This window comes from Gymnoscopelus microlampas (assembly GCF_963454915.1).
Source record: "Gymnoscopelus microlampas genome assembly, chromosome: 6".
Lineage (NCBI taxonomy): Eukaryota > Metazoa > Chordata > Actinopteri > Myctophiformes > Myctophidae > Gymnoscopelus > Gymnoscopelus microlampas.
Genome location: NC_139943.1, coordinates 26,050,517 through 26,074,402, shown reverse-complemented (window position 1 = coordinate 26,074,402; position 23,886 = coordinate 26,050,517). Strand labels below are relative to the sequence as shown.

The 23,886-nt window shown below is 40.0% G+C and overlaps 1 long non-coding RNA gene across 5 annotated transcripts; it reads right to left on the bottom strand.

The window, feature by feature from the left end:
* Positions 1-10,163: 10,163 nt before the first annotated feature.
* Positions 10,164-14,347, bottom strand: LOC311047387. Of its 5 annotated transcripts, none has more exons than XR_014600970.1 (9): positions 14,234-14,347; positions 13,855-13,905; positions 12,618-12,677; positions 12,427-12,474; positions 12,039-12,089; positions 11,417-11,467; positions 11,176-11,221; positions 10,746-10,836; positions 10,164-10,609 (listed from the first exon to the last, which is right to left on the bottom strand). It is a non-coding gene; the product is annotated as an uncharacterized lncRNA (long non-coding RNA). The 5 variants fall into 5 exon arrangements; XR_014600971.1 differs by having other exon boundaries at positions 11,417-11,464; XR_014600972.1 differs by having other exon boundaries at positions 12,039-12,086.
* Positions 14,348-23,886: the final 9,539 nt, after the last annotated feature.

Sequence of the window (23,886 nt, the reverse complement as noted above, 5' to 3'; positions counted from 1 at the left end):
GCTTATGCAGATTATGACCGACCGTTTGTAGTGTATACTGATGCGAGTGGCCGCGGGCTCGGCGCCGTTCTGGCACAGGTCCAAGATGGCCAGGAGCGAGTAATCGCCTACGCCAGCCGAAGTCTACACCCTACCGAACAAAATGATGCAAATTATAGCTCCTTTAAATTAGAACTCTTGGCACTTAAATGGGCAGTGACCGAAAAATTTAAAGATTACTTAACTGGCGCTCATTTTACGATTTATACAGATAACAATCCTGTTGCGCATCTTCAAACAGCTCGACTGGGCGCGGTGGAACAGCGCTGGGCAGCCCAGCTAGCATCATTCACCTATGATATAAAGTACCGACCTGGAAAAAGCAATGCGAACGCAGATGCCCTGTCTAGGTTCCCTGTTCAACCTGTAGGAGTGGCCGTAGTGGAGTTGGCACCGGTGGAGAGAGAGGACGGGTGGGCTGGAGCTGAGTGGCGGGGAACACAGGATCGAGATCCGGACATCCAGATGGTGAAGAGTTGCGTAGAGCGGAGGAAACTGCCTACCCTTATGGAGAAGAGGAGTTGGTCACGGGAAGCCAGGCAAATGTTACGACAGTGGGACCGGTTGAGCATCAGAGACAATGTGTTGTATAGGCAAGTGATTGATCAGCATACACAAGAATGTTACTTACAGCTTGTTTGTCCAGGGGCGCGACGAGAGGAGGTGTGGAAAGGACTCCATGAGGCCTCGGCACACGCCGGAGTGGACCGGACTTTGGCGCAGCTTCGGCGCCGGTTCTACTGGCCGGGCATGGAGGGGGCGGTGCGACAGTTCCAGCGAGGTTGTGTTGCCTGCAGCCTACTGAAAGACAGGATAGAGCCCAGGGCCCCCTTACAGCCATTCGAAGTATCGTATCCTATGGAGGTAGTGGCTATTGATTTTCTCACATTAGGTAGGCCGAATGACGCATGGCAGAATATTCTTGTAGCAACCGATTTATTCACCAGGTACAGTTGGGCTATTCCAACGCGTGACCAAACTGCGCCCACGACTGTCCGTGCGCTTTGGACACATATTATTCAGCCATTCGGTTGCCCGGCTCGTTTCCATTCGGACCGAGGCCCGAATTTTGAATCCGAATTAATGCAGCAATTGTGTCATACATACGGTATTACTAAGAGTCGCACCACCCCTTACCACCCAGCTGGTAATGGGGGGGTGGAGAGGTTTAATCAAACACTGTTAAACATGTTGCGCTCTCTAGATACTGATCGCCAAGGCAGATGGAATGAACACTTACCTGAGTTAGTACACGCTTATAACAATACTGAACATGGTGCGACAGGTTATGCGCCTGCGTACTTAATGTTTGGTCGCCACCTGAGGCGTCCGGTAGATGTAGCATTAGGAGTACCGTTGTCACAAAATCGAATGGGAGTGGGAGATTGGGTGCAAGATCACCAGAAACGAATGGCCACAGCGTATAGGACAGCCGAGGAAAAAATGGTGCATATAGCAGGACAGCGTAAACAGGTCTATGACCGCCGAGCCGGTATGCCACCATTGTTACCTGGAGAGAGGGTGTGGGTACGAAACCGGAACCGACAGGGACAAGGTAAACTGGGCCCATGGTGGGACCCAGAACCTTTTGTGGTATTGGAGAGGGTGGGGGATGCGGGCCTAGTATACAGGATCCGACCTGAAAAAGGAGGGCGAGATAGAACGATCCATAGGAATGCATTAAAAGTGTGTATAGCCCCCAGGTCACCGATGGAGAGCCCCGAACCTGCCCCAGTAGCCGAACCGGTGGGACCAATATGGCCGCCTTATGTAGGGTTTTTCCCCGGTCCTAGGGAACCTGAAGGTCCGCGGCGCTCTGGAAGAGCGAACCAAGGACAGCCACCTGAGAGGTACGGGCATGACGTTTAGAACCAGTTGCCTGGGACTGCCAACGAAAAAGTAGGGGGGAATGTGACAAGGGTGAAATGAGGGGTTCTTAAAACTTGTGTAATTTGTTTTTATTGGTGCTTAATGTGTATAATTGCCTCATTTAACCCCACCATCTTATTATTTTTGTACCAATTATTATTACGCACTGTATTGTTTATAATTGTTTTCCCCATGATCCCCTGGTCACATGTATTGAGAGACATTGAGTGGCAGAGCGGCAGTCACGCGGTCACGCCCAAGGCCACGGTCATGGCCAATGTCCCCAGACAGACTGTCACCACGGACAAATGAAAGAAGAGGGAGGTGTGGTTTGGCAGGTACAAAAGCGGAGGCGGGACCGTTTGAAAGAGGGAACAGAGCACCCAAGTGACAGAGGCGTCAGTGAGGAGAAGGACAGCAGAGGGGAAGGTTGTGCCGAGACACGGAGTAGAGGAGTGCCTAGACGAAGTAGACATACCAGCCACCTAGGAGTTTGGAAGCCGAGGCGTGCCTACATTCAAAGGAGAAACCAAGAGGAGAAAGCGATCGAACCGAAGGGGAGGAAGAGGCGAGTGAGACCAGACCATATGAGAGACGAGTGAGACCAGACCATATGAGAGACGCTGAGACTGGAAAGTGGCGATAACGTTGCATACGCAACCAACTCAGGCGAGCTGGCGAGTGAGTATTCGAACAAGCAACGTTGAATCCCTGTATAACCACTGCCTGAGACCACGCAAATGTATCGTGTAAATGCACAGTGAACTGGTCTAGATCTCTATAATTGCAGGCGGAGAGAAAGAAGAGAGAAGACGAAGACGACTGGCCTCAAACCCTTTCCCATCTTACCCCCATATATGGACATGCAGCATTACCCCTGAACAAACCGTGTTGAGTATCTTGAAGCACTTTATTGGCACAGCACTTTACTTGAAAAGTATTTGTTGCACAGAAACCCCCCATGCTAAGGATCCCTTGTGATTAAGCCCCGCGTAATTTGCACAACTTTATAATTTATTTTATAGTTGTTGTGTAGATTAATTGTGTTTTGTATGTTTATATAGGTTTTATTAGTATAGTGTTTATTTGATTGTTTTTAAGGCACAGAAGCCAATGGATTAGGGACCCAATAAATATGACTTACCTTTTTTGATACACTGTATTCGTGTCCAGTTTCTTAAAGGGATATTCTCATGCCAGTGTTGTATTCTCAAAACCAAAAGTATTGAAACTTACCAGTTAACCTCGAACCTGGGAAAGCCTGAAGAAGAAGTTAAAGTGTATTCAAAGGGGACTTCCCTCTATAACAAAAGTGGCGTAGTCGACAAACAATTAGTTCAGATAGGACTCACAGTAATTACGCACCCAGCACTTTATTGTGCATTTATATTTTATTGTTGTGAGTTTTATTCTGGATTATTTATTAAAGGAGAAGAGTGCAATAGTACAAACAAATTGCAAGTCAAATGTGATACAATTTCGGCCCTGTTCACAATTCTGTCTTCACCATAAAAGTTGTTTTCAGTGTCTGGTTAGAGCTACTTTTTGTACCGTGTTGGCAAGAAGATCCAGAGCTGCATCCAACACCCCAGAGGTCTTAGAGAGGAACAGCTTCCAGACTGGTCTGGAACCAGTGGAGCTGGGGGACTGGTTACACTTCATCACTGCTGCCAGATCCTGTGCTGTCAACATGGACACCTGGGTGGAGATAATGGACAAAGCAGAACAGAAAAAACAGGAAACCTTTAATGAAGTAAAAATTGGAAAATGATAACTGTTGCGTTCAATGTGAGAGACTTAAGTGGCTTACTGAAGCACACGTGTATTCTTCAATGCCAAAGTCACAAAAACGTCCATTCATCTGTCCGTTGTTGAGGAGGAGCTGTAGTGCAGTGCTTTGGTAGCCGAAAAGGAAAACATATCAAATGTTTCTTGAGTTGCAAAACGAAAAGTTTGTTCATTAAATATATTTGAGATATTGTAAGCATTTCCTCAGAACACTCACCTATTAATTCCAACACAAATGTCTGTTTCTGTGAAAACATTAATTCATTCATTCATTATGAAAATAAATCACATTAAAATTCATAACAATGAATCAAAACTACTATACACTTACCATTTGCTGAAGTAACATTGCACTTGGGAAAGAAAGAAAGAGTGAAATGTTTTTAATTTGGTGACATTTAGTCAATTAGACTTTAAAATGTGAATATCATTTCAGGTACCTACCTCTCCACTGTAGATAATGCAGCCTAAGTATACACAGAAAAAGTTTTGTTGATTTTAGAAATGCAATGGGAAAAACATAACCACTGCTAATAACATGTGAACATAACAGCATAGTGATACATCACTTTTAACTCAGGTACATACAGTCGAAGATCTCACCTGGTGGAATTTGATGAAACAAAGTCAGCTTGTTGTATGTGATGGATGATGCTACACTCGGTGGAAGAGTAAACATGGCCAGGTCCAGTCTGGTGAAACTGCTTCACAATTTTACACACAGTAGAGGGATTGAAGTCCATTTTGTCCAGCAGGCAGAGATTATAGTCTGACAGCAATTTCAATTACAAGCTTTGACTCTTGCATGGATCAAACCGTTAAGTGTATAAGTTGGTCAAGTAAATTAAAACACCAGATTGTAGAAGGCAAAAATGATTGTCAGTTAAACAAACAACTTTTGTGTATTATGTTCATATGTGTATGGGCTTAGGCATTAATGAGAGGTTACATTCCAAAGTTTCACTTTTTGTTCAGCTTTAGTAGTGAAGAACCCTTCTGATCGTGAATAGTAATTCCAAAAAAAAAACACATCTGTATTCATTGTAAATGTTAAATACATGTGACTAAATACATTACCAAACATATAGATTCACTTTTCAAACACATGGTAAAAAGAATAATAAGTAGAGACAAAGCAGAGCAGATATAGTTTAAAGTATTTATTAACACAATTGTATTATTGGTACCTTTACTGTAAGCAACACCATCAATATATTTGGTATAATGTCCTATCAATTATTGTTATTATAGTTGTTGTTATTGTGATTATATATGTAATAATAGTATGGTTATATTTTATGATTCTATATATAGGTTAATTATAGTTATTAGTGATAATTATACAATTATATATTATGGTAACTATTACAATGCCTGTAAACAGTTTATTATTGACAGATATATTATTGATGCTATAATAATTATTATTACTATTATTACTGTTATTATCCAAAATGATATTCTAAATTTTAAGTAAATTCAGCCAATTTAGGAGTGGACGGGGAAAAAAAATCTTGCACGGAAAATAAATAGAGGATGACTTTTGAAAAGCTCACCATCACAATAGTCATTAAGATCTTCTCTTGAACAGGAATCACTCTGCAGCATCTCTTTTATATTAGGGTGTTTGTAAATACAATCTAATGTTTTCAAAATTGGGATATAAACAAATTTATCAGTAACAACAGCCGGATCATAGGTTCCAGTAGTCCGATTGTGCAGGGTATCAAATCTTGTACCAAGAACATATTCAACTGGGTCTACCCTTCCCCACTTCTCTTTAAAATATTTCCTTCTCTTAGTTTCAGAATTTAAGACACCAAAAGGATTTTCAATTTTCTTAAAACACTGATCAATTTTACCCTCAACCTCACTTTTAGTCTGGAGGGACAGCGTTTTGGTTTTGAAAGTAGGCCTATAAGAGGAAGGGGCCCCAGATGGAGTAAAACATTTGAGCTGAACCTCTGATCGAGTACTTTATTTTTTCCAATTTTAAAAAGAACATGAGGTCCTGTAACCAAAGTGATATTTTAGGTGGGATGGCTGATTTCCATTCTAGTAAAATTCTCCTATGGGCTAACAAGGACGCAAAGGAAATAGCATTCTTAATTTTTTTCCAAGGTGGAGATTGGACGCCGGCCACCCCAAAAATAGCAACTTCAAAGCTAGGTTGAAGATTCACCTCAAAGGCATCTGAGATAATTTTAAATACATCTGTCCAAAAAACTAATAAACTGGGGCAGGACCAGAACATGTGAGTCAAGTTGGCTGGGTCATGTTGACATCTCTCACAGCTCCCATCCAGGTCGGGATATATTCTGCTTAGTCTGGCTTTGCTAAAATGGGCACGGTGGAGAACTTTAAACTGTATCAGATTAAGACGGGCACAGGAAGTAATCCCATTCACTGCGCTCATAGGGTGCATCCACACATGAGCGTATGCTGACGGCAAACGCTACGCTTACGCTACGCTAGCCCCGTACACACCCATGTTAAGTTAGAAACCGGAAGTTCCGGTCCGGTTTTTCCTATAACATGGGAGTGGACGGGACTTCCGACTTCCGGGCGTCAAGTTGTCGCTCATGTGTGGATGCACCCATATGGTGCATCCACACATGAGCGACAACTTGACGCCCGGAAGTCGGAAGTCCCGTCCACTCCCATGTTATAGGAAAAACCGGACCGGAACTTCCGGTTGAGCATACGCTCATGTGTGGATGTACCCATAGGGTGCATCCACACATGAGCGTATGCTGACGGCAAACGCTACGCTTACGCTACGCTAGCCCCGTACACACCCATGTTAAGTTAGAAACCGGAAGTTCCGGTCCGGTTTTTCCTATAACATGGGAGTGGACGGGACTTCCGACTTCCGGGCGTCAAGTTGTCGCTCATGTGTGGATGCACCCATAGCCCGGTCCCATGTGTCTTCCGGTATCACTACACCAAGTTCCCCCTCCCAGTCCCCCTTAATCTTGTAAAGTGAGGCGTCATTAAAAGAGGATATAGAGCTGTAGATGTTTGATATGAGACCTTGAAGTTGAGCAGGGGTCTGTAACAAAATATCAAATTTCAGGTCTGGATCTAAATTAGGAAAGGTTGGGCTTTGGGCTTTAACAAATTCTGTCTAATTTGGAAGTACCGGAATAGATGTGAGCGGGGGAGTTTGAATTTTAGTGAGAGGTCATTGAAAGTGGCAAAAGTCCCGTCTATGTAGAGGTCAGTAAATTTATACAGCCCGGATCTTTTCCAGTGTAAAAAGCTGGCATCCAATTTAGCAGGGAGAAATAAATGGTTGTTGCATATTGGGCCTTCTAAAGAGAAGCCACAAAAATTAAAATGCTGACGGAATTGGGCTAGGTTTAAAAGGCAGCCACTTCTCTCTTCTACAAAGCTAAAACATAAGCCTTAAGTGCAATGTGGTATTCTGTCCACTGCGTGGCACTGTCTATCCAAATTAAAGCTGTAAACCCCAGTATGGAGTCATTAGAATGAGCCTTAGTTCCCATTGCTGGGAGTGCCCATGGTGACGTGATTGGACAGATTGTCGTCATAGAAACCCTGAAAACCCCATGAAAACCCCAGTATGGAGCTATATGAATGAGCCTTAGTTCCCATGGTTGGGAGTGCCCGTGTGGTGACGTGAATGGACAGATTGTCGTCATAGAAACCCTGAAAACCACTGTAAATGGAAGACGTTTCCCTCAGCCAGCTACGTGATGGATGGATATTTAGTTGTCCCTGTGGCCGTTAGCTGCGGGGATAGTGTCACGGAAAACAAAGTCTACAGTATAGTCATGTTTTAGTAAAAAAGAAAACTAGCCTGCTACTGCTGATAATAATAATATTGGTAATAATATTTAATACTGGTAGTAGTAGGCTAGTAGGGCTATAGTAATGAACAGCAGCAGTAGGTTGTTTTTAACCCAGTTTCAGAGGCTGCTTAAAGTTAGTTTTAGCAGATCTACAAGCTCAATTTTAACAGACAAGATATAACAAATGCAATGTTGATTAAAAGCTGCATTCTGCGTTGTATAATGAATTGTTATGGACAGGTCGATTGTGACATGAGTTTATGAAAACAAACCAACAGAGTCCTGGGGCCTGAAACAAACCGAACCTGGCGTTTGCACTGAATTCATTTAAGGCCCGTACATGTACATAAACGTTCAAATTTCAAATATAAAGTTCTTACCTCATGGCCACGGATGTGAAAATTCTGTTCGAGCCCTCAGAAGTAACCGTACCTTCAGTATTGTTCAATAAAAAGCATTTTAATCCGATCGGTGGCCATTTTCTCAGCATGTCCGCCGTGTGCTTTCAACTGCATTACCCATCGGTTGGTAGGTGTACTGCACTCTGATAGAGTGTGCCAGCTATGAGCAAATGGCCACCGATCGGATTAAGATGCGTTTTTATTGAACAATACGGAAGATACGGCTACTTCTGAGGGCCCGTACATAATTATAACATCCGTGGCCATGGGGTAAAAACTGTGTTTGAAATCTGAACGTTCATGTAGTCCAAAAAAGGCGGGAAAAAAGTATATATCAAGTAATATTACTCACCTCAGACAAAAGACGACGAAATGAAAGTAGATCAGTGATATATGAACCGAAATCAAGTAGAAGAGTTTCCATAGTAATCTATCATCGACCGGAGAGACCTCGTATCGAGCGACCTAGCATCCGCTGTAAACCTTGAGAAGTGAGCGGAGCACTGCAAGAGCGGCGTAGTTAAGGGGAGGGACAACACAGCAAGGGCTGTGTACAGCAAGGGCTGTGATTGGTCTGACAAGCAGACATGCGTACATGCGAGAGGGCATCCCCGGGAATGCCCTCTTGCGTGTACGCAAGCACAGCCCCCCCCCCCCCCCCCCCCCGCCCACACACACACGCTGTTACACGCACGCACATGCGCACGCACCCAAACAACTCTATGACGTGCACACACAAACACGACACGAACACGACACAAGCCCCGCCCCCTTCCCTACACACACACACACACACACACACACACACACACACACACACACACACACACACACACACACACACACACACACACACACACACACACACACACACACACACACACACACACACACACACACACACACAATTACAAGCACGCACATGCGCACGAACCAAAAATAGATACATTTGTTTTCAATGCAAACGTCATTTCACTAATTTAAAAGTTAAAGAGAAGAAGTTAGCGAAATATATAACAGCAATAATAATAATAATAATAATAATAGACATACATTGTAATATTTATTTAACAATGAATATCAATCAGTTATATCAATACTCCAATTGTAGAAACACTCCGTTACAAGTACAAGTCTGGTAATGAAAATGTACTTGAGTAAAAGTACAAAAGTATCGGCATCAAAATATACTTAAAGTGTGGTAGATTGTTGATAGTATTACATTCTTCTCAGTTAGTAAAGTATGTTAATGGAAGTGGATATGAATGAACCCACTGAGCATTTTTCGGTCTATTAGACGTCTAAACGTCACCTAGCCGTCTAGTCTAAATCCGGTTTATGAGTGGTCTAGAATTGAACGTTTTTTCAACGTCTAAACCTAGCCTAGACGTTGTTTCAACGTCGTTTGAACGGCTAGATATAAATATATAACCGTTCAAATGACGTTGAAACAACGTCTAAGCTTAGCCTAGACGTCGAAAAAACGTTCATTTTTAGACCCGTCATAAACCAATTTTAACCTAGACGTTATTTAGACGTCAAATTTTAACCCAATTATAGACTATAGACGTTGTTTAGACGTCATGTAAATGTCTATTTAATAAGGATATTAATATACTTATAATTAAATCAGATGTTTAAATAACATCCAAACAATTTGTAGGCATTATATACCTTTAAGATCTATCAGATTATTCACACAAAACCTATATTAATGCATTTAAATCCCTCAATTTTAATGCAGATCCTGGTTCTCTGCCAAAAATACCTGATGGACCAAATTTAACCCTTTTTGCTTACCTTTGTAGTGTAGTCCCATGATGTTCTGATAATTTGTTTACATTATGCTGTCATCTTTCGGGATTAAATAGGTTGCAGTGTAACACTAATGTCATGCTATTCTTTATTGTACCAATGGATAAAATCATTTTTCTTAATGTTAACATTGATTTACTCTGAACATAACTACCCTTCAACTGTAAGTTCAATCACAATACATATTTCAACAACAAAAAAACATACCAAAGCTTGTACAATCGTTCTTTAATTTTTGCACCTCTTAATGCTTTAAACCATTAAGACCTGTCATGTTAGATTTTAAACACTTTAACACATCTTATACTTGAGCTATTAAAAAATAGCAGATCTACAAGCTCATAGCACGGTGCGCACTACGAGCTTGTTGATCTGCTATATTTCTTTGAATGTATGTTTTTTCCTCAAATCTTTGCTTTGCCTAGATTTGAGTTAGAAATGTATGTGTGTGTGTGTGTGTGTGTGTGTGTGTGTGTGTGTGTGTGTGTGTGTGTGTGTGTGTGTGTGCGTGTGTGTACATATATTCAAAGATTTGCACTTTTTTTTTTACAAAAATCTTCAAAAAATAGAAGATCTACAAGCTCTTATAGCGCCGGACAGAGTTCCGCGCTATGAGCTTGTAGATTTGCTATTTTTTGAATAGCCAAATAAATCTTAAGTGACACAGATGCGTTCCCTGTCCTATTGGGTTAAACAACTAGAAAAGACAAGTCTTAACAAAATGTTTTGATCAAATAATAACATTGGATTTGCTTCAAGGCGTTGTCCTCTTCTTCTTGTAACTCCCTCCACCACTTCTACCAGGCGCCTGCTTGAAGTGGTCAGAGATGGCAGCGCTGACCAGGTCCTCCATTGTCTCTCTGAATGTCTTCTGAACGGCTTCTGCAGTCAAAACAATGACAAATAACTCTCAGGCTGACAGAAGACATTACAGAGGTTATCTAGTATATGTCAGTCACACGTGTACAACGTGAATAAGCAATCAACAAATAACTAGCACTGACAAAGTTATTTTTACCATTGATGACAGATAGAAGGCAGTGCTTTTGAAAGCTCTCTCCTGCTGTCCATGCAAGTAGAAAGGACTCATCAGGGCATTGGTGAAAAGTCTGAAACAAAAAGAAAACGCAAAGCTAAATTGCAAAAAGAAAAACGGCACACTCTGCCAACCTGCAATGAAGACAGTTATGTTGATATGAAACCGAAATAATACACTAACACAGTGGAAAGTGATAAATAATACTTCCATTCTTACTTTTCTCCGACATGGGAAACTGAAAGAAACAAACCATGTGACAGTCTGCCTGTGATTTAGAATTTGAGGCTATACTTTGGCTGGTGCAGATCTTAATAAACAACATTACTTGTTTTCAAGTTCAACATCATTATCTCTCCCCAATTAAATCTTTGCCAGAGTAAGATGACTTACAAACTTTATCTAAATGTACCTTTTGGAATCCTGTGACTTTCTCCTGGGAGTTCTGATAAGATTTCCTGTTGGTGAAAGACAAGGTAATTAGAATACATGTCATACTTGCAACATCACCATTGAGGATTACTGTTATAGTCAATTGAAAGGTGGAGTAGAGTCAAGACATTTTCTTGGCCCAGATTACGGCTTCACTGTAGGGGAGAGAAAACCCCCATTGCAACCCATTTTGCTCACTGCTACAATCAATTGAAAGTTACCTTGTGTAGTTCAGGATCTGACTTGGACCGGTGTGTAGCTTCAATATTCTGCTGGGTGTGAAAACACATTGAAATTACACCTTCTTACGAGTAGATGTACTGTTGTTGAAATACATAATATGTGGGGCAGCAGCTCTGTAGAATACAACTCTCGTAGACGTATTTATGATTCTGACGTTTTCAATCTACGAAAACGTCAGAATCATAAATACGTCTACGAGAGTTGTATTCTACAGCTAAGGCAGCAGGACACGGGAAGCCCCCCCCCCCCAAGCCCCCCCGGTGCAACCTTTATGGACTCTCTAAAACATATCTGAAAATATTCATTGTGGGCAGGCTATGTCCAAAAACAGCGTTTTTAAACATCTTCTCTCAGGAAGTCACTTTTCAAGAGCCAAAAACGTGTGCGTGTGGACCATAGAGGTATAATATAACTAGAGGGCGGATTGCCCCGCCCCCAGCTATCATTTCAATGAATGTGCTCAGTGGCGTTTTGAAGCACCCGGAAGCCTGCCGGAAGTAGAATTATTGGTTCGATTTTGACCACACATAGAGTAATGAGCATGCGCACTAGTGTTATGAGTTATGAGCATGCGCACTACTACAATCAATTGAAAGTTACCTTGTGTAGTTCAGGATCTGACTTGGACCGGTGTGTAGCTTCAATATTCTGCTGGGTGTGAAAACACATTGAAATTACACCTTCTTACACCATCAAGTCATGTATGATATATGCTGTGCTTTATCCAAATTTTCATTGTGGAGTCCAAGTTGTTTCTGTTCAGGAGTAAGGCCCCACAGTAATGTACTATTGTTGAAATACGTAATATATTTTAATACCTTTTTATTTTATTTTAATCTTCCGGCTAAACGTTCTGTTATACTCATTTATTCTAGAGGACCTAAAACATAGTAGTAGTAGTCCCAACGATAATGCAGGCGGGTAAACAAACAAACAAAAACTTTCAAAATGTAATTCCTGATATTTAAAATGTTAATCATTCATTCACCTTGTGCAGTTCTTCCTCTTTTACGGCTGACCGGAGTTTTGTCAAGATCTACCACAGAAAAAGAAATGAAGTTATTAGAAAACTCTTAAGGTTTTGTTTGGACATTAACACCGATACTGGCTGTAATTTCCATCTACAATATATATATTTAACATTGGGCTTAAATCAATTAACATAGCATTTAAATGTACCTGGTGTTGAGGTGTGTAGAGGGGCTGTCAAAACTGTCATAGCTATGGGCACTGATTCACCTGGGGAAGATAATTAGGCCAGATGTATATCATTGTAATGAACGAATATGACAATACTCCCAAAATAAAAAGGACAAAATAACAAACAAATCTAACAGCACAGCTCCCACCAGCATGGAGTTATCTATAGCTTTAAGCCAGTCACCAGTCAGCTGTATCAAAGCAGTAGAAGTAGAGTGACCAGCTCTATAGGCATGTTGAGAATGTGTTGCAAGCTTGTTTGAAACAAAATAAGCTTGAATTTGTGAATGCACCAACCTTTCCATGATTTTGCTCAAAACAGGTCAAATATTTAAAGGAATAACCTTAGCCTCCTTCCACAGCTTTTGACATAGACCCACATCCAAACATCTATGAATAATATGACAGATAGGAGATGCTATATTCTCAGCACTTTACCATCCAGATTACCTAGACCTTACTATCATAAGGAAGAGAGCAGAGTAACTGCTCCACAAATAGTTGCAAGGAGTTGCAGTCATTGTCGTGGAATAGCCAGATAGATAGATACATAGATAGATAGATATATAGATAAAATGTGACAAAAGTCAGCAGTTCGCCACTTCTAGACATTACCTAGAAGAGAGCTGTAAATACATGTAAATAGGCTACTGATTGATTTAAACCAGGGGTCTTCAACGTTTTCAGGCCAAGGACCCCTTTGCTGAGAGTGAGATAAAGCAGGGACCCCCAATATATATTGTATAGAATATAATCTTTTCATAGATTTCATAGATAGCTTCATAGACTTGTTTGACAGACACTGTCATCAATGTTGGATTCATGTTAATGTGTATTTTCAGACTTTTAACCACACACACCGTCCATACTAAGTAAACTTGACCCACTCTGTACTTGGTCTGCTTTTTTTTCCCCCCTCCACCAAACCTCTTTGCCGAAAATAGCAGATCTACAAGCGCACAAGCGTTGTGTGCTTGTAGATCTGCTATTTTTGGCTAAAGTTCTCCTCAGAATAGGGATGCTTGGTTGAAGTGGTTAATGTAAAAATCACAAAGATTTGGCGGACCCCCTGTAGTAACTCTGAGGAACCCCTAGGGGTCCCGGACCCCCTGTTGAAGACCCCTGATTTAAACAATATATTCAACACATGGCCCAACTCAAGGAAAGGTGAATAATGTTATAGTTAAAACTCACAAAACATTCAATTAATAATTACCTGTGGTGTTTGATCTGATAGCACCATTATTATTGTTCTTTGTCGGTTTTGCTTAAAAAAAAAAAAAAGAAAGAAAAAAGAATACATTAATCAAATATTTCACAAGGTTCTGTAAAGTTTTAACTCCAGATTAAACATTACACAAACAAACGATTATTTTATAGTTAAAGTATTAAAAAATGAATTTAAACTCAAGTGATTGTAATTCGTTACGGTCCACCAGTAAAAAACATTGAACGCCAGCCATGACGCCTGCACTTTGTTTGGGCAGAAGCTAGCAGCTGGTAGCTAGTTGGCTAACGCTAACTTGTACATGATCAACTAACTATGTCAACACAAATAAACATCTCCTTCAAATAATGTATCCTTTAGCACTCACCTATGCAGTTCAGAATGAATGTTTTTTTGCAATTCTGTTCTTTATAGTCTCTTCTGTTCAGTTTTCCTCTTGCCTTTAGAACGCGTTGCTGACTTCCGTGTTGTTACGAAAGGCACTTCAGGGGTTGCCACGTCTTGTGAGACTGCTAAGCAAAACAAAATGTTGCCATGTCTCCGGAAAGAAACAAGCAAAACGACCTCCAAACCCAATCTGCGGTTTACTGTAGATTAGAAAGTCTAGTGATGCGAGGTTAGCAGTTTACTGCTTGGCTTTCACTCGTTCCTCTGTATTTTATATTAGCCTATCACCATTAGTGCAAACTGCCTTTATTTGTTATATTTATACATATTAAAAAAATATATTTGCATATTATCACCATTATGCAAACTGCATTATTTCGCTGTAATAGTATTTCTAAACATATGTACGTTTTCAAACAACATGACTAAGAAATGAAATACATTTAATGGTTTAAATATGGTCTAAATCTAAACGTTGATGATATATAGTTTTGATTTAAACGTCTAGATCAAGGCTAAATCTAAACTATACTGTATATTGATCAATAGTGACAATAGTGAGATATATCATAATTTATTAACCTAATGTTAGCACCCTAAAATAAAGATTTTCAAACAACATGAATAAAAAAATAAAAGTTTAGAAATGGTCTACATTTGAACGTTGATATATAGTTTTGATATAAACGTCTAGATCAAGGCTAAATCTAAACTATACTGTATATTGATCAATGGCTATTCAAATTATTTTTGTCCAATATTTGGAGATCAGTAATGCAACTTACAGTTGTTTTTTTTAATCAATATGTATGGAATAATTGTTTAAATTCAATCGGCTAGATTTGGTCTAGATATAGACCGAATCTACACCATCTAATTTAGGTCTACAAAAAAACCGAACGTCTAAATAACGACTATGGCTCACTGGGAATGAATATATGAATCTATTATTTGAATAGCTTGAATGCACAACATGGTACGTATGTCTATACATATGAAACACAATGTTATACATTATACCAGGGATCTTCAACAGGGGGTCCGGGACCCCTAGGGGGTCCTCAGAGTTACTACAGGGGGTCCGCCAAATCTTTGTGTGATATGATTTTTCTTTTTTTATATTAACCACTTGAACCCTAGCATCCATTTTCTGAGGAGAATAGTAGATCGGAATGTAGATCGGCTATTTTTTGCAAAGAGTTATAGGTGTAGAGGGAGAAAAGAGCAGCAAAAGTATATCTGAAACACCATTCTATACAATATAGAGGGGGTCCCTGCTTCATCTCTCTCTCTCTCAGCTAGGGGGTCCTTGGCCTGAAAACGTTGAAGACCCCTGCATTATACAATATATGCTGTACCACCCCCCAACGGGGGTCCCTGGCCTGAAAACGTTTAAGACCCCTATGACTGCCACATTTCTGTGTCCTTGTATTAGGTGTTATAGTGAATAATACATCTACAGAATGAATATATGCTTCCAAAAAAGATGCACACCTTAAAGGATTTGTCTCTCAATGATCAAGTTATTTGAAACTTGTCCGCCATCTTATCATATAATGTAATCATCCAACTATATTACATCTATGGTCTTGTATAAGATCATCCTGAACATTCCTCAAAGCCCCTTTGTTTAACTCATCACCCTATATCGGTTACATTCATCAAACAGGTGGTATACCTAGTTTGTGTAATCTGAATCAGAACAGAAAGTCAAGACTAGTGTATAAATTATGTTAACACACATTGTTAGCACACAATCACACACAAACCTGAAAATAAGTATATTTAAAACCAAATCTTATCAGATGGGGGTCTGTGGACAAATACATGTTAATCTGCGGGTCCTTTTGTCGAAGCAGAAGCAGTACTCCCTGTCATCGTCGAGAAGGTGAAGGTGGCAAACGAAGAAGACTACGTCCTCACACTCTATGGGAAATGAAATCACTGAGTCTGAAGGGACAGCAGTTAAATAAATAATCTTTATTTATATTTCTAATTAAAGTTACAATTGTGTCCTTTCACCAGACTCCCATGAACTACCAAAACACAAAGTACAAAGTAACCAATAACGAAAATCATACCAAACATTAAAAACACTTACAATCAGCCCATCGTAACTGAAATAAAGAAAGTACAAATAGTCAAGGGAACCAATAAACTCTTGTGCTCTGCTGGGGTGCTGGGGGGGGAATAGCCGAGAGCTGGCTACAGCTCCTCTTTATAGTGTCAGGCTCTAATCACACATGAGCTGAGAAGGGGAGTGACAGGTGTCTAGCCAAGACCAGGTCAGCATAGACACTAGGACAAATAATCATTAGTGAACACATAAGCATAGAAAGACTGTAGACTGAGGTGTTAATATTTGGAATTAACATATGCTTTATCGAGAGTGAGAGCTACTGTGATACTTCTTAGCTGTTGAATTTGAATCACTCTGCTGGGACGTGCATGACAGATTTCAGTGAAGGCCTCACCCAAGTAATGCCATTTTTTTTAAACTTTAGTAACTTTAACCTGGTTACTGTACTTAGGAACTATAATGTATAACAGAGAACAGGAAAACAGTTACTTTAATGTGTTAGTTTAATCCCATGTTTCTCACAGCAGCATAAAGTCTGTCAAGTGCATAAGTCTCACTTTGGTCTGTCGCTAGACAACATGATTCACTGCAGTGTAGACTACATGTTGTCTTAGCTTGGCTTACTTAACTATTGTTTGTTTTACAGGTCAATCCTCATGTCATTTGTGCTCATATATGCATTGCTGAATGTTGTAATTAAAATGATCTGAAATTAGTGTCATTAGTAAATGAGCACCTTCTTAAATGTGCTAGCTTGACTCTGCATTATTCTCAATGTAGGGTCCAGCTACTGGAAGCAAAAATGCCAGGAAGGTGCTGACTGTGGATGAAACGGCCTTCAGGTAGTGGTGCGAAAGACAAGAGTCGGGTATTGTAAAACAAAATATATATATTTTTTTTTAAATTAACAGTTGCTTTATCGAGAGTGAGAGCTACTGTTGAGTGAGTTTTTAGCTGTTGAATTTGAATCACTCCATCAATAAGAGAAATTGTTCCTCTATGTCTAATATCAGGGATATTTCTTGCTTACAAACTGATGGCTGTGCAAAGCAACTTAAACCATAAGGAATGCAGTAGGACTAAGATTGTATTTTCAGTTTTTCACAGCAGCATAAAGTATGTCAATTGCCAATATCATTTATTTTCCTGGCTTACAAACTGATGGCTGTGCAATTAGGGCAACAATGCAACTTAAACCATAAGGCATGCAGTAGGCCTAAGATTGTATTTTCAGTTTTTTCACAGCAGCATTAAGTCTGTCAAGTGCTTAAGTATGCACTATAATCCTGCTTCACCTGTTTTTCACTCCAGAATGTTTGTTCTCAAAGCTTAAACTTGATCTGCTAATGATTTGTGAAATGTCTCAGTTCCAGAACTGAGCCGTCCGAACTGCAGTCCCTGAGGCAGCATGTGGGTGACCTTCTAGATGGAGCTCAAGGCCTGCAATAGGTCACACAGAAAATTCAAGGTGTAGTGTCTGCTACCCAGGAGCTGGTGGAACCACAGGCAAAATGCCAAATAGGCATTTTGCCTGCCTACTCTGCAGAGGTATTGTTTCCATTTTGCATCGGTAACACAGTAATAATCCAATATAGTATTGGAATTAGTGTTGTGACAACTGGCTTGAACGTTTAAAATATATTGACTGTATATAAAATTTTGACTTAAAAGAAAAAAATATGGATTGAGAGACAAGTAAATAAAATGTTAAGACTTTGCTTTTCAGGAAATAAAACAAAGAGAATCAAAAATCATTCAACAAATATGAATGGAGTCAGCTATCCATACTAGCATAGATAAATGTCTGATTTTCAAACCCAACTTTTTATCAAACCAAAATTGTATCTATTGATGACATCATGTCACAAGACAGACATTTGTCCACCTAGACTAGTCCACACCAGTTATGGCTGGTGTGGACACTGAAAAATGTGTGTATAATATCAATGATAAAATTTAGCTGCAAGCAGCGATAATACGGGGCCAGGAGAGAGAAAGAGAAATGATAATTCCTTTAACAGGTCAGTTCATGAAAGTCCTTGCGGTCTTGTTTCCAATGAGGGCCTGTGAGCAATTAGGGGTTAAGAGTCTTGCTCAGGGACAAATTTCATCGACACATTTGCTGACCTGGCCTGGAATCGTACCTGGGTCAACTAGAGCCTCTGGCTCCCTAGGCGGGCTCACTAACCACTCAGCTATGGCCGACCCTCAGAGAACGAGAGCGAGAGCGAGAGAGAGAGAGAGAGAGAGAGAGAATAGATTGAAGAGACAGAGAGAGAGACATGGAAATGGAATAGATTGAAGATAGAAACGGAATAGATTGAAGAGACAGAGACATGGAAACGGAATAGATTGAAGAGAGAGAGAGAGCCATGGAAACGGAATAGATTGAGTCATGTTTTTTGCAATTCAACTTAAATGAGTCTGCATCAAGTGAGGCTTGAACCGGCAACATTGCGATCGTGAGGCACTCTTAGGTAGCTGGAACACTACCTATAGTGCTATAGCTTTGTCCAGACTGTTATTGTCTGTTGAGGATCACAAACACTTGCCTTCTGTCATGACCCAAGCCCCTGTTTCACTAACACAAAGATCACTCGTTCACAAACCATTTACCAATGAAGAAGTTGTACATCTCCTCAGAACCAAAACTAGTGAAAGTAGCCGATCTACAAGCTCACAAACCATTAAAAGTTGTCAGATTGTACATCGGCTATTTTCACAATGAAGTATGTTATACATTGAAAAAACATACTCTCATTGCTATCTGAAAAGTTGTGAGATTGTAGATCAGCTATTTTCACAATGAAGTATGTAAAAAACACTCAATTAAGTATTTCATGTTATCTTTAACAATTGCAAATGTATTCATTGATAGTCATGTTGTGTGAAATGCAACTTAGATGAAGTCTGCACCAAGTGAGGCTTGAACCTGTGACCTTGAGGTTGTGAGACATACACTTAAGCGGGACGCTATTGGACCAACAGACAAACCTCTGAAAAAAGAGATCACACTGATCATACAGTTTCACGCAAATAGCTGAAAAATCCTGGGTTTAAGTGTTTTTCAAACTGCTCAAGATTGCGGACAATCTAAGGGCGGTGCTTACTGGTCAACGTGATAGATGTGTTCCTCATTAGTCAAGGCACATGTGTAAGCAGGTCTAATGGCTGTCGGCCAAACGAGGCATGACTTTTGCCTGTTTAAAGTTTCAATTTAAAAAAAATTGCTATAGCGCCCCCGTTTGACCAATTGGAGTAAGATTGGTTTCAGTGATATTTGGAATGGCCCTTTACATTTCTGCAAAGTTTCAAAGAATGGTAAGTCTGCATGTATGTGTTAGGGGCAGATGAATAATTGTCATAAAACTGCAATATTCATTGGCTCATTAAAGCTTCATTTTTTCACTTATGGAAAATATTTTGCAAACGTTTTTTGGCATAGGTCCAAAGTTCATGTGTAAAAAGTTTCGTGCAGATTACTCAAAAATCCCAGGAGGAGATAGGTTTTAACTGTTTTTCATATAATTCAAAATGGTGGGAGATCTAAAGGTCAGAGGTCAAAAGTCAGAGTGTGAAAGTTGTTCAGCATGAGGAGACTCATGTGTGCATCGAAGTTTCATGGCTGTAGGTCAAACAGGGCATGAGTTGTACCTGTTCAAAGTTGGCATTTTTCAATTGAGTGCTATAGCGCCACCTTTTGACGAAAGATTGTGAGAATTATTTCTTGATCGTTTTTCATGACCATCTATCATATGGCCGAGTTTCATAAAAAGCGACTGCACGGTTCAGCCAGAACTGCCAAAAGTGGCAGAAGAAACGGAATAATCTCAATAACAAAACGGGTCCATGCTGGAAGCCTGGCCCCGTAAAAAAATGGTCCAGTCCCTTACATATTCTTCACGAATGACAGGCATTGAACGCAAACGACGCAAACCGCTGGCCCGCCACCCGTTAAATGACGCAACGCAAGCGGCGCTGATAGTGCAAATGTTACAGTTAAAGCTAACAAAAATGTTTAGTTGATACTATGACAGGGCAAAAAAAAAGCTATATTTTTAACTTTATCAAAAATAGATAAAGCACAAATAGGTTTAACTATGTGAGTTTGCTATGTGACCAAGAGCCACATATACTATACCCTGTCACTATATTATACAACCTAGTATACATATACTGTACCCTGTCACTATATTATACAACCTAGTATACATATACTATACCCTGTCACTATATTATACAACCTAGTATACATCTACTGTACCCTGTCACTATATTATACAACCTAGTATACATATACTATACCCTGTCACTATATTATACAACCTAGTATACATCTACTGTACCCTGTCACTATATTATACAGCTTAGCGTAGACCTACATATACTGTACCCTGTCATTACATAAACAGCCTGGATACGTATACTGTCAGTACTACGAATAGAACCAAATGGACCAGTGACGGGTCCATTTGGTTCCATTTGTAAAAAACTCAAAGACACACTAGAAGGAAAAAAAGTTATAACTTTATTCAAGCAAATAATGAAGAGAAAAGAGGGGAAGTTAAAGTATGGAGGTCAGGCAGAAACCTTGTATGTCCAAAATTGTTACTTTTTAAAATGGACACAAAATAACCTGTGTTCCAATGGATCCAATATAATTATCATGATCTTTGCGTTGTGAGCTTGTAGATCGGCTGTTTGTACTGCTTTAGTATGTGACACTGTCACACGGTATGACCAAGTAAAGAAATGTCTTTACGACAAAAAAAGAAATTTTATATATATATATATATATATATATATATATATATATATATATATATATATATATATATATATATGGTTTCTGCCCGACAACCAATGATAGACCGTGTCACTACTATCACTTACCTTGAACAGCAGCCACGACTCAAACAGCAGATGAAATTAAAAAAACACTAAGAAAGAAGCAAATGACACATCGCACATCATTTGCCTTCTCTTTTAGTTTGCACAGACCTACAGCATAGATGACTGTTAACACAGTGTTAATGGGGCTACATGCTACCATAATGATACCAGACATAAATCACATAGCTCCACATCACATACATTTGTACACACAAACCACTAGTGAAGAACTAGTGCAATAGACAGGCAAGAAGAAAGAAATGTGTTTGTGAAAAGAAAGATAGACAAAAATAAAAAATCGATCAAATAACTCAGACACAAAAGTAAATAAAAACAAATAATCTTGTTATTGCTTTATTAAAGCAAAGAATAGAGAAAAAGAGGAGAAGTTACGACCACATATGGTCATATGTGATGTGGGGGTGCATTTCTCCTTTCCGACATGTCGCCTTTCCGACGTTGACGAACCCTATACCTAACCCTAACCCTAACCCTAACCGCACGCGGAAGCCACTAGTCGGAGTGGTGAGATGTCGGAATGGAGAGTGAACACCGTGATGTGGACCGATGTGATCAAAGTTTTGGGCGCAAATGATGTGAAACAATAAATAAAATCACATTAATCCACATCACAGAAAGGCACATGGTCCTATGTGATGTGGACCAACGTGATGAAGCTTTACCCACAAATGACGCGATGCAAATGACGTGAAGCGATAGACGACGCAAATTACCACATACATGGTATGGTAGCATGTAGCATGTAGCCCCCTTAACAAGCAGCAGCTGCAATCAAAAGGTTCCTACCTTCCTGCCATCTTCACTTACGGACGTCTACTTCTTGTCATCTTCGTGTTCTGTAAAGACACAAAAAATAAAACAAAAACGTTGAGTTGAGCAGGCCTTACAGGGTGACATTTTGGAAGCCAAGATGGTCTGTAGAGCCATAAGCTGGTCACTGACAGGGCTGCGTCACCATTATGGCATTTTACTTGAGTAATTGTCACAAATAATTGTGATTAAGGATTTAATTGTATTGTACATGAACATTGAACATGCTTGAAAATAAATCAACATTTTTATAACTAGAAGAGTGGGCACCCGGGAAAAGTGGGCACTTCAATGTGTAATTGGCCATTTCTATTCCTCAAAGTAAGTAATTAAGTAACTTAAAGGAGTAGTTCACCCACAAAATGACTTATTTTCTATCAATTGCACACGCCATGAAGCCTTAATTCATGGATTTGTTTTTGTCGCATTCCTATGCCAATAATTAGATTCCCGTCTCCTACCGGCTAATGTATCCGGTAGGAGACACAAAGTAAATTATTTGTGTCTCCTACCGGAAATACACCCGGTCATCAAATGATTGGCTTAGTAATGAGACAAAAACTAAATCATGAATTCAAGGCTTCATGGGGTGTGCAATTTATAGAAAATAAGTGATTTTTTGGGTGAACTACTCCTTTAAGTACATGCTTTGAAGATGCTTGACTGGCCTACAGCCACTGTGGGCATAAAACAATACGTTTTAGGTCTGATAATGATGTACCCACCCGTACATGTTCACATCATGTATACTTTACATTACTTAAAAAGGGATAGTTCACCCAAAAACATACTTTTTTTCGATTAGTCACCCCACGGAGCCTTGAATTATGGACCGGTAGGCACAAAGGAGACTCTTTGTGTCTCCTACCGGAACCGCTGCCGGTCATCAAATTATTGGTTTAGGAATGAGACAAAAACAAAAACATATTCATGAATTCATGTCTCCATGGGGTGACTAATCCATAGGAAAAAGTGTTTTAAACCGTTGGTTCTCAAAGTGGTACTTGAGGGGGTTCCAGGGGGTCCCCAGCTAAATGATGGACAGGAACCAAATGGACCCTTATGGGTCTGTAACTCAGAGAGTGTACAAATGGAACCAAATGGACCCTAACGGGTCCATTTGGTTCCATTTGTACACTCTCAGAGTTAAATTGACATTGGTTTTACAATGTGAATTGGGGTCCCAGAGGTATAAATGCCACTAGATGGGGGTCCGTAGCCTAATGCATGTCAAACTGGGGGGTTCTTGAAATGAAAATGGTTGAGAATCACTGCTAGAGAGCCGTAAAAACCTTCTCTTATTGGGGTCCCTGGCTTATCTTTTCAAATGGGGGTCCGCGGGGTAATAAGTGTCAATTAGGGGGTCCTTGACATGAAAAAGTTTGAGAACCACTGTTTTAAACTATCCCTTTAAGACAGGGGTCTTCAACGTTTTTTCATATCATTTTGGGTGGTCCTTGTCCTTGACGTGAAAAAGTTTGATTATAGCAACATATGTTTTTTTCAAAAAACGTATGATTTAGAACATTGGTTCTCAAAGTGGGGTCCGGGGACCCCCAGGGGTACTTGAGGGGGTTCCAGGGGGTCCCCAGCTAAATGATGGACAGGGACCAAATGGACCCTTATGGGTCTGTAACTCTGAGAGTGTACAAATGGAACCAAATGGACCCGTTAAAAAAAACATATTGAAAAATGTGGACACATTTTCAAGTAGTAGCCTACCATCAACAGTAGCAGATCTACAAGCTTGAAACGTGGCACAAAGCAACACGTTTTGAGCTTGTAGATCTGCTACTTTTGCCATTTTTTAATCCTGAAAAGTAACAGTT